The sequence below is a fragment of the Botryllus schlosseri genome, chromosome 10 (assembly GCF_051294905.1).
Source record: "Botryllus schlosseri isolate E-star chromosome 10, Bs_hap1, whole genome shotgun sequence".
NCBI classification, from domain to species: domain Eukaryota; kingdom Metazoa; phylum Chordata; class Ascidiacea; order Stolidobranchia; family Styelidae; genus Botryllus; species Botryllus schlosseri.
In genome coordinates, this window is record NC_137245.1 from 15,515,709 (window position 1) to 15,531,625 (window position 15,917).

Below are 15,917 nucleotides of genomic sequence, written 5' to 3' on the forward strand. Positions count from 1 at the left end.
AAGTTGGCCTTTTTTTAGTCAACCGATCATAAAGTGGGAAAAATTCACCGATTTTTTAGAATTCTTCTCCGGTTTTGCAGGTCTCAAGTTTCTGAAAAAGTGTCCTCTTTTTAGATTTCCAAAATATGGTAAGCCTAGTGTAAACACTTTGCGCGATTAGTAAACGTTAATAAAAAATATGGTGGATCGTAAAAATGCCATATTGAGTATCTTTATTTCCGGGAATTAAAGGCATTACTATACTTGCCTTTTCACAAGACAAGAACAAGACAAGAAAACGAGTGTATCGAGCAGACAAGAATGAATACAAAATATTGATGATTACAAATTGCAAAGGGCGCATCCAATCACTAATTTCTCTGTTATATTCATACCAGGAGCGGGGGCTCGGACATCGGATTGCCTACCTCGCATAGCGACAAGTGTGTGCTTCGATACATTTAGCGACGTACCTTCGCAAATCTCTACTAGAGTAAACGATCACACGATAAAATTAATTTCAATTCGTAGGCATACACAATCATATACTGTCCAATTTCGCGCAACGATTTAAAAAACTATCAACAAAGAATGTTCATTTGCTCATCCAATTCAAAACAGTAAACCGTGTTTGTCGGCCAGGGATATATAGAACTCCGGGATGGCTGACTTCATTTTGGCCATTACCTAAGTAGGTCCAGAAAGTTACCTGCAATCTGCCTCGAAATATCCACTTTTCTGCAAGCTAGCAATACAGCTGTTTCTAGAATAACGATCCTCAACCTTTTGCGGAATAGTTAGTTAAGCTAGACATTCTTCCATTATCACAACCTTACTGCTGTATAGCCAACCTAGTAAAGTTCAACACTGCTGTATAGCCAACCAAGTAAACTATCTCAACTCTGAATTTCAGTAAATCATGAATGTGTTTAATTTCTACACATCATATAATCTGCATCAGGCCATAAATAACAGAGTGAATAACGAATAATATCAGCGTCTTCTACCTATTTACAAGCCATTGTCGGAAACCTTGCAGCTGGGATGGGGGGGGGGGTAATAGGATTGATTAAATCAACTGTTTCAATTCGCGTTAACCGACAATTACCATGGAGTATAGGGTTGCATTTAAAACAAACATATTTAAAACCAGGCCCTTGTATAAAATATACTTTTTTTAAGCGATGACGTCAAGAATATTCAATAGTGAAGTCATATTGGATTGACATTGACAATTGCAAATATAGTGTAAATATAGCTCCTTTGACGAAATATCTGTGCTATTGCCGTTGAACCGACTATTTTGAGGGTTCCAGCCATCCCATATCGATATTAGTCGGCTATATCGGGTGGTAATCGTCCGTAGGCTCATATAACACGTATTTTAGAAAGTATTTACACAATTATGGCATAATTTTACAACGTTGGAAGAATTTTTTTTAAAAGGCCTTTGTTTAAAACACTGTTTAAAGCATGTTTTAAACATAGTATTTCAAACACCGTTTATTTTAAATGCACCCCTGCCATGGAGCATTTCCAATAACAAAAAGATAGCACGGCCTGTAAGGACTCGAAATTGTGATAGCAGCATTGTCAGCTTCTATGTCACTCAATGAAAGTTGATCAAGAAATCAACACACCATTGATACTTCTCTTCAGGTTCAAATGTAGCCTCGGGTAGAAGTTTGGTACACATCATTATCAATTCAAGAAGCATTCGGTAGACCCAGTTGTTGAATTCAGCTGATATTTTGTTCACCGAGAAATAGTTTCATGACCGCAGTGAAGAAATTGCCACCATGGCTTAACGGTACATCACGAATGGGCCTCCTGAAGCATTTCATGCCATTTATCAGTTGAGAAATATTCAGTATCATTGTCTTGCAGATTTTCCGATAGAGCGATAGATGATTCCATGTAAAAAAATCATCTCGGTGAGGAGGCACGAGATCCAAATATTCAAATCGTGGCCATCTTTGCCAAGATTTCAATGGAATGTGCCCAGTATAATATATCAGGATATCCACTGTTGACGTGATGCAAATGCTGGAACATCGCGTTTGTTTTTCCGGAATCTGCAACAAAAATAAACAAATGATGTATTTAGAGACACAAATTAACCTTAAGAATATATATAGATGTATGCAGAGTTGGTCAGTAGTGAAGAACTTCTACTTCAATGCAGTACTCAAGTAGTTGTTGCCTATTTTCGAAGATACATCTTGTAATTCTGAAGCAGCCATCTCCAAACTTGAGTACCTTGCAGGCATTTCACTTTACAGCTACTTAAGGAAGTTTAAATACCAGTACGCTCGGGAATACGACTGTTACTTGAGTAGCAATGCAGACTACTTTAACCACATCAAGATTAATGTAAATCGCTCATGTAATAACGTATCACTAGAATCAGCCAAACTTACCTTGGGCCGACTGAGGAGAGGTCCATGCGTTATTGCAACGATTTGACTAAACCTTGCAAATTGAAAGCAATCTTCAGAGTTTTCTCTTCCTCCATCGTACAGGCCTATAGCCTATAGGCTATAAGTGTTTATATGGTAAAGACAGGCCGTATCTCAGGGTCGTCTCGTGTCCTGACGATTGTGTTGGCTTATCCATTCAAGGGAGTGGGCATCTTCATGGCCTCAGTAAGAGCAAATGGTCAACAAATGTTGTGGCCATATACTGGGAGTCAGCCATTGGTAGTTCACAACAGTGCACTTCTGTTGAAGTATAATTCCAGTACTGTAGCATTGAGGTGCCGCTCATTAACAAACATATGCCTGCCTTGTTTTACCAGACATGTTACTGATGAATAGTATCTGTAACAAGAGATTGGATTCAACAGTTGCTATGGACACTTACACAACTGCAAAGACCTTGACGCGTTGTGTTGTGTTTGTATTAGATTCAAATGTTTGGTTATTCTCAATAGAAATTCCTCTTGAATCTTGCACACCGGTGGTGTACTCAGTGGCTCCAATTCTTACTAGGAATAATCCAGCAATGATCTGGAATACCGGTAAGCCTGCAATACCAGCAGCCAGCACTACCTGCATATTCACATATTAATCTATAGTACAAGATCTTAACTGACAAAGTCCCTCCTAACGGTCGCCTTCATAGTTGACACGGCACAGTGTAAATGTACACTTGTACTTGTGCAATGTACATTGTACAGCCTTGGATGGTGACATACATTCGCATAACATGCCGGTAAATGAAAAACATACCGCAAGGCGTAATCAAAATCATACTGCGGATATCAATGTTAACGTTGGAAATTATTCTACATTTTTTTTATCTTCTCACGATTATCAGCGCAGCAGATCATGTTACATAAGATACTACAGAAGCACAGATATTCCGAAGGCGAGTAAATGGCCGTACCGGTATACCGGTAAATTGCTGCTGAAGGAATAGGGCTAATACCGCAAAGTTTCAGACTACCTGAACATCTCATAACCTAGTTAACCTCTAGCTTTATATAATAACATAAACATGGATATTATATGCCTCTACCGCTCTCAAAAACTTAAAATTACACACAGATGAAGCGGCTGACCGTAACGTGAATCAAAACTGGATGCGCGAATCTGGACCCACTTAGGTAATACCGCGATGACGCTATTGACGCAGTCAGCCATCCCGGAGTTCTATATATCCCTGTTGTCGGCGTGCGACATTCGCGCCTCCAAATCGACATGTGCATCAAAGGTTACGATTTTATCCTCTGACGTTGCTTTTATACTTGTCGCAGTACTATCACGAATTTTTTTACCTAAAAACGGAAAATTCCAACTTACGAAATCAAAATTTTGACATTTTACTTTAAGAAACCTACCTTTTTTATTAAATTTTCACCTAATGTATGGAAATTAGGCATTTTCTTACACAATGTTAGGATTTTCACTACTTCTCTTCATCTCTGGTTGGAACTCTTTGTATTTCCGAAGTATTTTGTCCTAAAAAAACTTAATTTTGACCTAAAACTGACTATTTCTCACACGAAAAACGTTATTTTAAGGAGATATGGACCTGTGAGGAATTTCAGTAGTTACATCACGTATTATGATGGAAATAGTTAAAATTTGTTGTAGAACAGCAAAAGATACTTTCCTCCATTCTCGAAAAGAAAATGTCTGTTCTTACTAAGTACATTGTCAGGAAAGGATAAGGAGCGTTCAGGAGCAGAATTTGTTGGCTGGCAACATTGAAGTTGTGCGTACCCTGCTGTGTTGCTCCATCTCACACTGTTGTCTATCTACATAACAATTTTTCATTGTACGCTACTTGATATAAGAGGTAATGCGCACCCAATTTCGCTTCAATTAGGATATTGCGGTCACTGTGCCCTCTAAGCTGCGTACGTGCGCAATTGCGCAGTGCTGACACGGTCTCTTCGCACATAAAATCTAAGCTGCGCACAGAAATTCCGAAGTGATGACTTTTTTTAGTCGTTACGCATTGTTGTTCAAGGGACCTCGCAGTGAGTTGGTGAGTGCGCGCAGACTCGTCAAAAATTAAAGTTAACATTGATTGCACTACATTGAGTAGGCTATCACACCATACCTATTTGTTTCATTTGACTATATGTGATTGAGAATGAGTAGACAATGGGCCGCCTACAACGGTAGTCCTATAAAGTTGGCTACAAGCTGTAAAATGTCAAATGATACGCTCATCCATAGCCTTTATATAGGATATGGTTCAACGATGGTGCAAACATCTACGATACAAACGAAATGCAGGTTGCAAATATATTTTGACTTTGTAAACAATTTTGACAATTTCTCGACCTAATGCTTCGATTTTGACCAAATTTTGACTTAATTTTACATGTCTAAAAATCGCCGATTCATTACCGATTAGTAAAATTGCTTGGCTCACATAAGCATCAATCTTGTTTTTTGACATGTATAATAAATATTATGTTTTGAACCTCATAGTTGGCCATCGCTGACGTAAGCGTACTGCCGACGACACTGCGGGTATTACGAATACCCATAATATAGTTATTACGGAGTAAGCGAGTCATATTTACCCTACACAGGTTTGGCACTTATGTGAACATGGTTAGTTAGAAAAGGTTTGGCCAACGAGGCAGCGATTTCTAATTTTATGAACAATTACCGTAAAATCATGTGAATTAGATAATTAAGTAGCATATGCATCTCACGAAATCCATTGGAGCCGGAGTCACGGCTCCGGGGCTCTGAATCCCGATCCAAAGCTCCGAATTAAACGATACTTTTAACAGATGAAGATGAAGAAAACGATGTGGGATCATCATCAAACCAAAACTACAACAACGGTATTTACGTAGGCGATTTCATAGTTGTCTGTTTGCAGTTGCATGATATCGAAATTCATTATCAACCATTCAACGACTGAAAATCGCGAATGGGGAAATTACATGCATATGTTCCATCTTATATACTTCCATAACGTTTTAAGCACCAAAGTCAAATGCTGAAAGGACGTATGCTAAACTGTCGTTTTTCATAGTGTTGGGAAACCGTTTAAGATGCTATCTTACCTGTGAGGTGCGATTGATGGTTAGTAGGGAACAGTTGGCGACTTGTCACTTATCACATTGGTATTCTTCACACTCATGCTACATTAGAAGCTACTAAATATCCACAATCGAAATTATGAGTATATTGATGGAAAATACATAGCTGCAACATCAATAAGGAAACTAATTTTTGCAGCAGTTCATGTTGGCCATCTCAACTTTACGACGTAGCATGCACCGTCAGTTGGTGAAGTCGATAGTGCATTGTACAAGATTGTGCAAAGTACAATTTAAAAAAATATTCGAAGAGCCATGCCCATATCCTATACCCCAAAGAGCCATATATGGCTTGCGAGCCATAGGTTCCCGGCCACTGCTCTGTAACTTAATGATTATTAGGTGGTTCAGAATCATTACGACAGAAGCATTCGATTAAAACCAGTTAATATAGTTCAGGGGTGGCCAACATGCTGTCCTACGACCGCATGCGGCCGTAGAAGGAAATTTGTGCGGCTGTCGGTACGTAATTTAATTAGTATGTGTTGGCGGTCCTCGACATGCAAATTAAATTTACGAAGTTACTCCCGAATTTCTTAGCGTTGTTATTTAATCTTGAAATTTTCATCGCTCTTGGCGCGATTCAAGGCGACTTCATGTTTTGATTTCAATAACGCCCTATGCAATCAGATCCCCACAGTACAGATGCGGACAGCAGAGGAAAATGATACATCTTATATATTAATAACGACTTAGAATCGCGTGTCCTTCGCCAAATAAATTTGTTTGGGCGATTCCAATATATTTTCATGGTACCGACAATCCTGATGGGGATCAAGAAATATCGGTATGCAACAAAGTTACTCATATCACATAGCACACCCGAAGATGCATCATAATTTATAACTTTCCCATCGTTTTCGAACAGCTTCCATCAACTCTTACTATTGAATCTGATCACATTGGATGAAAAAGGAAGACTATATGATAGCAATACGTGAATCTACTAATAAATAACGAAATTCATTCTTGAATCAGATAAAATTTGCTCGCTTGCCAGAACCATAACAAATCAAAATTTTTATTCATAACAATACCGCTCTCGATTTTTGAGCGTATATAAAGCCGATATCTATAGTAGTCTGAAGTTTATCGGAAATGAGCATGGACACTGGACAGTTAAACATGGGTATTTGGTGTCCAGTAAGTTCATTGTAACTATGCCCTGGAATGCGGCCAGAGACTACATAAATAATCGAAATGCTACCGTCAATAGCATAAAGGTTGGCCACCCGTGTTCTAGTTACGAGGTTGTTTCTGATGAAGCGGTAACTGTATATTACTTTTGCATCAGCTCTTATTTTTCGCCATATTTGCGCGCAATGAATATGAAACTTGCGTGATCTTAGGGATAAAATAATCAGCAGTTCGTCGTTCAAGAATTTCTATGGAAAATACTGATTGATAATTATAATCATTGAACGTTCCCGTCATTTCCCCTCTCCATGAGCAGGCTTGTGAAACATAAGGCCCGCCGGAGTGTTTCATCCTGCCCGCGACGCAATTCTGAGTAGATTGCATAGATATATATTATCCAGCACATGTGTTGCACATGTTCAATTTTATATAGGAAATACATCCATTAAATAATCCCCCAAGACAGCAAATGTCGTGCATGTTCAATGTTCATAGGCCACAGTATAGACATCCGACTGTGGTGTTGTGATTTCACTCTTGTTGCCTGTGTAAGATCATGTTGGTGACATTGACACCAAATATCCGGGAAGGTAAAAAGTGCACACTGAGTTCGGATTTTTTTGAAAAATTGGAACAAAAAACAATCACTCACAGAAGCCAAAACGCCAATACGGAGCCGTCATATATAGAATATATTAGATGCACAAAATATAATTCAAACATCTGTCGTCGCACTGTTCGTCACTTCCAACTCAAAAGGTTCCCGGACTTCAGCAGATAAACCTTCAATTTCATTAAAACAAACCGAATTCCAACGTCGGTGGTTACAGTTTAATCTCTTGTATTCTCCACCAAGCATACGCAGGGTTAACGCCAGATTACGGCTAACATAAAGGTAGTTCATAACTAATATCGTCGTCAGCGTCACTCTTACAGGTTCATAGCCGTATTCAACCGGCCAATCATTGTATTTTTGCCAATTCCATTGTTCGAATGGAGGTTTTGTAAGTTTATAGAATAAAACCATATATGATCCGTGATACAATGAAATATATACTAATATATACTATTATCATAATTATCTATGTCATACCACTGGGGTGTCAAGCTCAAATGACGTCGCGGACCGGACCTTCAAATCACTCGCGGGCCGGGCCAGTCAAGCGATTCTAAAATGTTATATCGTGCTCTCGCTTTTTACTTGAATATAAAGATTATACACAGATCATAGGGTTTTCCAAGTAGTAAGTCGCAACACCTTTATTTGCGAACAATGGAATTGGCAAAAATATGATAGTTGCCTGATTGAACACAAGAACTGCTAAACAGTGACGTTAACGACGGTAAGTTGGCATATTCTATGCTCCCTTTTAGTTAGTACTAATTTGGCGTTAGAGCCTGATTATGCCTTGTGATGAAAACAATATGTTTAATTGAAAACGCGAACGCAGGAATTTGATTTATTATTGATAAACCACGAGTCCGGTTTCTCTCATGTCAGGGCCGGGGATCGATTGGGTCGAAAGTGACACAGCATTGCGACCATAGATATTTCAATTATTTTTTGCAACTAATATACTTACATGTAAACTGCATGTAGCGGTTCCCGCATTGGAGTTTTCGCTTCTGTGAAGAAGTACTTTTTGGTTCATATTTGTATAAAACTCTGGACTTGCTGTGCACCTTTTGCCTTCTTGAAATTGGATGTTAATTTCAACAACTTGCTACTAGGGGCAACTAGAATGAAATTACAGCGCCGTAGTCAGCTGGTTATAATGGGACCTATGGACATGGAATTATTGCCTGCAAAAAACTCAACATTTGTTACAAATGTGCTAGAAAATATAGAAACTTACAATCTACTCAGAAATCCTTCGCGGGCCGGATGAAATCGTCTGGCGCGTCGCGGGCCGTATATTTGACACCCCTGGTGTTTAGCCTTCCACAGGGGAAAATAGTATCATATCCAGAATGTCAATGGACAAAATACTTCTTATATGGAGGAGAAGCGTATAACCTCAGCACTCGATGTAACATCATGTCTCCCTACTCGGCAGTCGAATCATATAAACTAATATTGGATTCGGATTCGCGTACATGATTGGTTCCCAACTTTTTTTCTAATTGTCGCTCCCTTGTTCACAGGATGTTATAATATTTTCGCCCCCGAGTCGCCCTCTTCAGCATTTTCGCCCTTTGTTTCTCAAAATCGTCCACTGGGGGATGATATCGCCCACGATGCAAACTATTGGCATAAAAGAATCATTTTTCCCAGCCCTACCTATCAGTTGATCCTGTTTCCGGTCTCGTTATGATCGACTAGTGCAGCTGTGTACAATCCTCTTGACCTCGCAGTATCTTTACATAGGGAAAATAGTTGGCGGAGCCCGTGCGCTGCAGAACAGAGGGAAGTAATGTACTCCCTGTAGTATTACAACCATGAAATTTTTTCAATCATTTCGTGTATTACACGCAGTAAAAAGATTTATTTTATAGCTTCCGGCGGAACAACAGGTTTGACAGAAGAAAAAAAAGGGTCAGTATATTCTTATATCGGGCTACCAATAAGATATCGAACCTGCGTTACGTCAAGTTTTGCCTATATTAAAATGAAAAACATTTGGATTTAAATTGGTCTGGCGTTTTAGTAACGACGACAGACATGACTCAAAGGCCCGTGAGGTTATATCCAACCCGTTTGCGCTTAGAAAGAGTGGTTACTTTAGTAACCTGAACACCCCTTACTCTAATATAATCTTCAAGCCAGCGTGGACCCCATAATTTTTGCTGAGTTGCAAATATGCAAAATTAAAAATCTATGAATTTACGTATCTATCTACCCAACTACTGTATCAGTACAGATTGCTCATGATCAAAATTAACCGTGCATCAGCATACTGTTGAAAGCAATAAAATGGTATTTTCACATAAAACCACAATACGAATAGCAGTATATAAAATGAGAGTCTTAGCCTTTAAAATACCCATCGTGTTATTCAGTGGATACGCAACAGCGCGATACCAATTGCTTACTAGGAATTGAATAAATAGCTAGACATTCGGCATTTCAAAAAGGCCGTTGTCGTGTTTTTTTGCTGTTGATTGATAATTACCGGTGTGTTTCATGATTCAGTGGTCTTATTTGCCGTACCAATGGCATCCACTGATTGGCAGCTAGCTTTGCACTTACACGCCACACTGGTAAGGTGATAAGTGTATAATTTGCAATTTTCATGATTATTTTTTAATATTAAGAATATTGCCATGCTGCTTCAATGTCATCGAATTATACATCACAATCTTGTTACCAATCTTGACATGTACGATGCCAGATACAAAACATGAATGATACAGCATATTATTTGCCGACCCTTACATCGAATAAAGCAATTGATATTTCGCACAATAGTCAATTTGTCGAAAAGTCTTTTTCGGACAACGATTGACCGGATGCATGCAACAGAGCTAAGGGTATCTTCAATCGAAGTCTGCTCAGATCCTTCTGTGGTATAATCCAATCGCGTTTGAGTACTGCTAGTGTGTCAGGACACCCCCTTTCCTCGATCAAATACTGCAATTTGCGAATCCGCGGTAGCCTGATAGTATAGGCTTACCATATTTTGGAAATCTAAAAAGAGGACACTTTTTCAGTAATTTGCAACTTGCAAATCCGGAGTAGAAATCCCAAAAACCGGTGGATTTTTCCCACTTTGTGATCGGTTGACTAAAAAAAAAGGTCATCTTTTCCGCTCATAACTCAAAATACCGTTTTTCTCTCCACATTGCTAGGTGGATGACTAAAAATAAAAAAAAAAGGTCTTCTTTTCGCTCAGAGCTAAAATCACCGTTTTTCACTCCGAAATACCCGCCGCAGCTTCACTTCTGTGCTAGTTTGCGGCATATCACTCGCAATTTGCTGTAAATCTGACCTAAATTTTCAAAAAAGAGGACAAAATCTCAAAAAAGAGGACAAAAGGGCGTCCTCCGAGGACACTTTCAAAAAAGTCAAAAAAGAGGACAAATCCTCTTAAAAGAGGACGTATGGTAAGCCTACTGATAGTAACTTTAAATTACACAGCGATCGACATTTTACGTACATGATTCCATATTCTCTGTGATGGCTGAAAAAGGGACACAAATTTGTGAAATATACATTGCTGGTTTCATTATGTTCTATAATTCCAGGGTGAAGGCTTATTTTCACGAGCTTGCCTGGATGTATTACTGCTTGGATAAATTAAACGACTCTTTATTAAGGTGAATCCTTGCATTTTAGAAAATGCGGGTGCTGGTACATGTATTATGGATGTAAAGATTGCTCCAACCTGGCATGGGTAAGATTTTCTTTGAATGATACGGCACGGCAAAATAAATTAAATTTTAATCGCAGAGAATTGAAATGGTATAGTGATATGTTCTCATTGATATTTTGCAGGCACTCTTTACCGCCGCCATATGGCTAATTTTCCTTTTTGTTGATGGTGACTACTTTGCATGCATATGGACTAGAAATCCATACGGACAATACAACTGCACGGATTTTCTCCCGTCAAACCCTCGTAAGTCAAACCTATATCACTTGCCACTACCGCAAACCCTCTGACTCCCGTTCCTAATATATTTCGATTAGCAAATCGGTTACGGAAGCTTGGAGAAGGTAGGGTTGCCATACGTCCGGAATTTCACTGTTCAAATTTGCGTCCGGGAGGAATTTCTAAAATATGCCTAAATGTCCGGGATTTTGCAGGCTTGACGTAGGGTCATATCATATTTCGTAAATAAGCAAAGACGTTCCTCCTGCGCATCAACAAAGTGATGTAGCGTACGAATATAAGTGCCACTGTGATTGTGGCTACGTGGGAAGAACGTTTTAACGAAATATATTGGTATAATGCCATTTTAATAATATTCAATAAGGAGTTGGTAAACCCGATAAGACCTTCGTGAGTCGTATATTTTGTCGTGTGAACGTAGATAACAAAGTATAAATCGTACGATGTTTGGCACACGTAATATCTCGTGGCTATTCGAGATATACGTGTGTAATACCACGTAGAGACATTGATGCATTTCATTGGTGATTATTAGCTGGTTCGGAAGTCGATATACATTCAGGATTAGTAGCTGGTTCGGAGGTCGATATACATTCATGATTATTTGCTGGTTCGGAAGTCGACAGACATTCATAAGTATTTCGCTGGTTGGGTGGATAATCGCATTTTTGAACCGTACATGTTTGGCAATAAAGTTACAAGTCGTGGAGACAGAAACAAAATATATTCGTCAGTGTGATCCATCGAATACGTGTGCAATAGACAGGTCGTGGTACGTCAGCCAACAAGGCCGTACGGCGTGGTTACGCCGGTCCGTCGAACGAAAGAAGAAACACGCAGCGAATTGTAAACGCAACTTTCTGGAGTCAGATAAAACACAATTATACAACTACAAACATTCGCTCTGCGTTAAAAACGTCAAAACGTCTGCAGGAACGCATGAACCAACATGTCCCCAGATTTATCAGAACACGTGCATCACGCTCAGTGAAAGGCTCACCCTTAACTCATCCGATGATGCTGATCGATCGAAGGCCATTAATTCTGCCATCGGCAAACATCTGTTAGATAATCTGATTTGGGCGATAACTATCGAGACGACCGATTTCGAATCGTTGGGCGGGGCCGTTCACAATTCCATTTGTGTGCCTTGGATTTGACTTTTATCAAAATTCCCCAACCAAAACTCTGTCTACAAAAGGAGTTCGTGTACCATCTAAAAATAGCACATAGAACGCTCTCTCTTTCATGTGGTGACGTCATATTTTGTGATACTATTGTTGATACACAATGCTCTTTCCAATTCTTTACTAGTTGCTGACGATTACCCCTGACTAGTGTCAGCCGAAAATATTCGGGCTCATTTCAATATCAATATGCTATTCAATAATCAAATATAAATAAAATAGCTTTTATTTAGTGAAATAAGCCTAATTGTAATCATAATAGTAGGAGAACGGTACATTCATATAGATATGGTTGAGGCCGTTTATAAGCTGTATCAAAGTTAGTGGTTCCAAACGAGGGGGTCGTTTGCCTTTATTCTGGGGTTCGCGAAGATGTTGAACGTAATCAGCTTCTAAACTATAGCCCGTGAGTGAATCCGGGCAAAGGTGCTGACTTCTTTCAGTACTCAGCTCGTCAAATTTTGATCTGGGCCGCGGAACATTTTCAAATTGGAGATTGACTCGCGACCTCAAAAGGTTGGAAACCACTGGGAGTCGGGTGTCCATAAGGCTCCGCTGTGCACACCAGGATAAGGGTGATAAACAATCTTATCGCTGCGGGGCACAAAATCATTGTTTATTTGATCGGTAAGATGCTGAAAATGTGGTTTGTGTCCCGGTTACACAGAACACATGCTCCTGAACCGGATCAAAGCTTTGCTAGTGTGACGTCGTATTGACAGACAGTGTGGTAATGACTCATAACTCATAATCCACCATTGGACGCTAAAGAAAGTCTATATTGTGGATCACAGAAATATGGTAACCCTACCATAAGGTGAGCAAGGTAATAGCCAGGTACATTTGCTTTCGTAATTATGAAGTTATGAGTGAATCTTTCACGTTATTGAGACTGAGTTCCGACGCATAAACCCATCATGAAGGGTGTGCTATGAGCTCGAGGATTATTGTCAACAGCGCCGAAATATATGCCGACTGAGCAGTTTGACAAAAGACGTTAGCAAGCGCGTACATGTGCTGTTTGGAGTAATAAAATGGAAGCAAAACAGGAGACCAATACTCTAACATGTCCAGGGCAAATATATGATAAAGCGATAGAAGATTTGGTCTCGATGTTGCATACTTGCGCATACTTTGTAGGTGACTACATCAGAAATTGAAAATTGCTCTCGCGATCCACACGATGCAATGATAGTCACTATACCAGTGGTTCTCAATCTTTTTTTCTTCGCGAACCCCTTTTGAACCGCCACGGTACCCGCGGACCCCAAAAAATTTGGATTTAATACAGCCTAATTATCGCGCATCAGTCATCTGTCTTGTGCAAATATTACCAGTCGGCTCGTGATAAACAGCAGCATAATGTCTTTTCTGGGAAATACCATCATACTATTTATATAGAAATTGGGTATAGACTTTTATTTGAAAGCGATATCCGCAGCAGTATTGTTGCTGCATTTCTTGAAATACGCGATCGTGTCTCGAAAAGCCACGTATCCGATTTTGATATGAATGATTGCCAAAAATCGATTTCCGTCATTTCCGTCAATAGAGGTGATAGTGACTATATTATGAACGCGTAACACTTCCAACGAGACATTTGGGAATGATTGCAACTTACATGGCACCAACATAGAAAAACATATTTTTACTTGACGTATAACGGCCAGCCTAGTCATTTCTATCATGCAGCTCATCTTCAAGCTATTCCGGAATACTGGTTATGTATATCACAGGAGAGAATGTGTTTTCGCAAACATTTCGAAGTCAGCCTGATTGATCTGCACCACTCAGCGTTTTATATTTTACCACAAACCCAAAACGTCCATTCTGTTGAAGTGAGTGCTGAAGTTTTAGCATTGATGAAGCGAAACTGCCTCGTGAATTCTGTCATTCAAAGAAATACAAATTAGGTTAGGCCCTACCAACCATTTGGAAATTTAGAGCTTTCGCGGACCCACTATGCAGTACGTTTTTACATAATCTTTTCGTGAAATAAGAATCATGTGATAATGGTGTATCTTTCAGTAACGTTAAAACAATAGTAATGTATTATTGCAATATTTTGCGTGTACTTACCCTGCCAATCCAGTGCAGTGCGGCGAAATCAAAATATATGATTTTTTCTCAGCGCCTCTGTCAGCGGAGTTTGAGCAGCAAAAGAGACGTTCTCAACGTTATGGTCTCATTTTCGGAAGTACCTTCGTACTCATATGGATGATTTATAAATTTTGGGCCTGCTGCTTAGCGGAATGTTATTGCTGCTGTTCATCGTGTAAATGCTGTACCGATGATCAGTGCATTCGCTGTTGCTCTGACTGTGCTCTTGCAGTTTTATGCTGCTGTGACAAAAAATATAGCACGAAACTGGGCGGAAAAGAGAGGTGAGAACAATACCCTATAATGGCATTAATTAGGACTTTAGCTTTAGCGCGTGTTGCATTCAATAACATAGTGCATGTATGTGCTGAGCGAGTCTTTTTGAAACTAACATAAGTTCCGTGGCGTCTCTGCAATAGAATCTTGCAATAGTCCAACTGACGAAGGTGCCAAACGAGGCAAGAAGGTATGAGGAAAGATTGATACGCGAAAGAATGATTGGTGGTCGCTAGAAGTAGGACCGTAGGAGAATAAGACAAAAGTAACAGGATATATCTTAAATGAAGAATAACGCTTACCTTAACAGGTGATAAGTGCCACTGAAAACCTTTAATAATAAGAATAACGCTTCTCAGAACGTAACACGTATCAATCAACATATCATGGTATCACGAGTCTCTGTTAACTCTCGGTAGAAGATTTGAGACTTCCGTGGGGCTATAAGAATGCAAACATAGCTGCTGTGGGGGCTCGTCCCAAAGATCCCCCTTTCGCATCTCTTATTACCAACTTAATATTAGTCAGCTCCGCCATTTCGAACGGAATGCGTGACGTAAATTATATCACACGATAACACAGATTTGAAGCAGACCTAAATAGAATATCGATGCAACTGCTTCAGGCTAAATTGGCCTAGACCAGGGGTGGGCAAACTACGGCCTGTCTAAAGACACTTTTTAAAAATCTTGATAAAATATATACTAAATATCGAATTAATATAGGGACTCGATTAAACTTTTTCTTTGTATATTTCACGAATATAATTTTAAGACAATTGTTCCCAGACTGCGGTGCACGCTATCCTTGGGGGTGTGAAGGCATCTAAACGGCCGCGAAGCTGAGCTCAACTGAAAAAATTTTCGTGCTCTGCGCGATTGTGATCCAATTCATGATAATTGCTCTGTATTTAGCATGAATTTCATAGTTAAAAGCCTCTCCTCCACAATCATAACCTTCCATGCCATCAAACTATCCGTTAGGTTTGCTAGCATCCTGGTTGCGTTTCACTATCATAAGGGGGGGGGGGGCTTAACAAGTTTGAGAACCACTGTTCCAAGGTAAATACTTCCTATTATAATTTGTATGTTTAATTTCTGGCGCGACAGCTCG

The 15,917-nt window shown here is 39.5% G+C and overlaps 1 protein-coding gene and 2 long non-coding RNA genes across 4 annotated transcripts in view; 1 reads left to right on the forward strand and 2 right to left on the reverse strand.

The window, feature by feature from the left end:
* LOC145448050 (protein unc-93 homolog A-like) overlaps positions 1–15,917 on the reverse strand; it is a 245,794-nt gene that overhangs the window by 44,520 nt on the left and 185,357 nt on the right. The window lies entirely within an intron of this gene.
* Positions 887–3,563, reverse strand: LOC145448847 (uncharacterized). Of its 2 annotated transcripts, XR_013918037.1 has the most exons (3): positions 2,856–3,563; positions 2,400–2,798; positions 887–2,054 (listed from the first exon to the last, which is right to left on the reverse strand). It is a non-coding gene; the product is annotated as an uncharacterized LOC145448847 (long non-coding RNA). The 2 variants fall into 2 exon arrangements; XR_013918036.1 differs by lacking the exon at positions 2,856–3,563 and having other exon boundaries at positions 2,400–2,827.
* On the forward strand, positions 10,776–14,711 carry LOC145449223 (uncharacterized). The gene is made up of 3 exons (XR_013918182.1): positions 10,776–11,022; positions 11,124–11,247; positions 14,560–14,711. It is a non-coding gene; the product is annotated as an uncharacterized LOC145449223 (long non-coding RNA).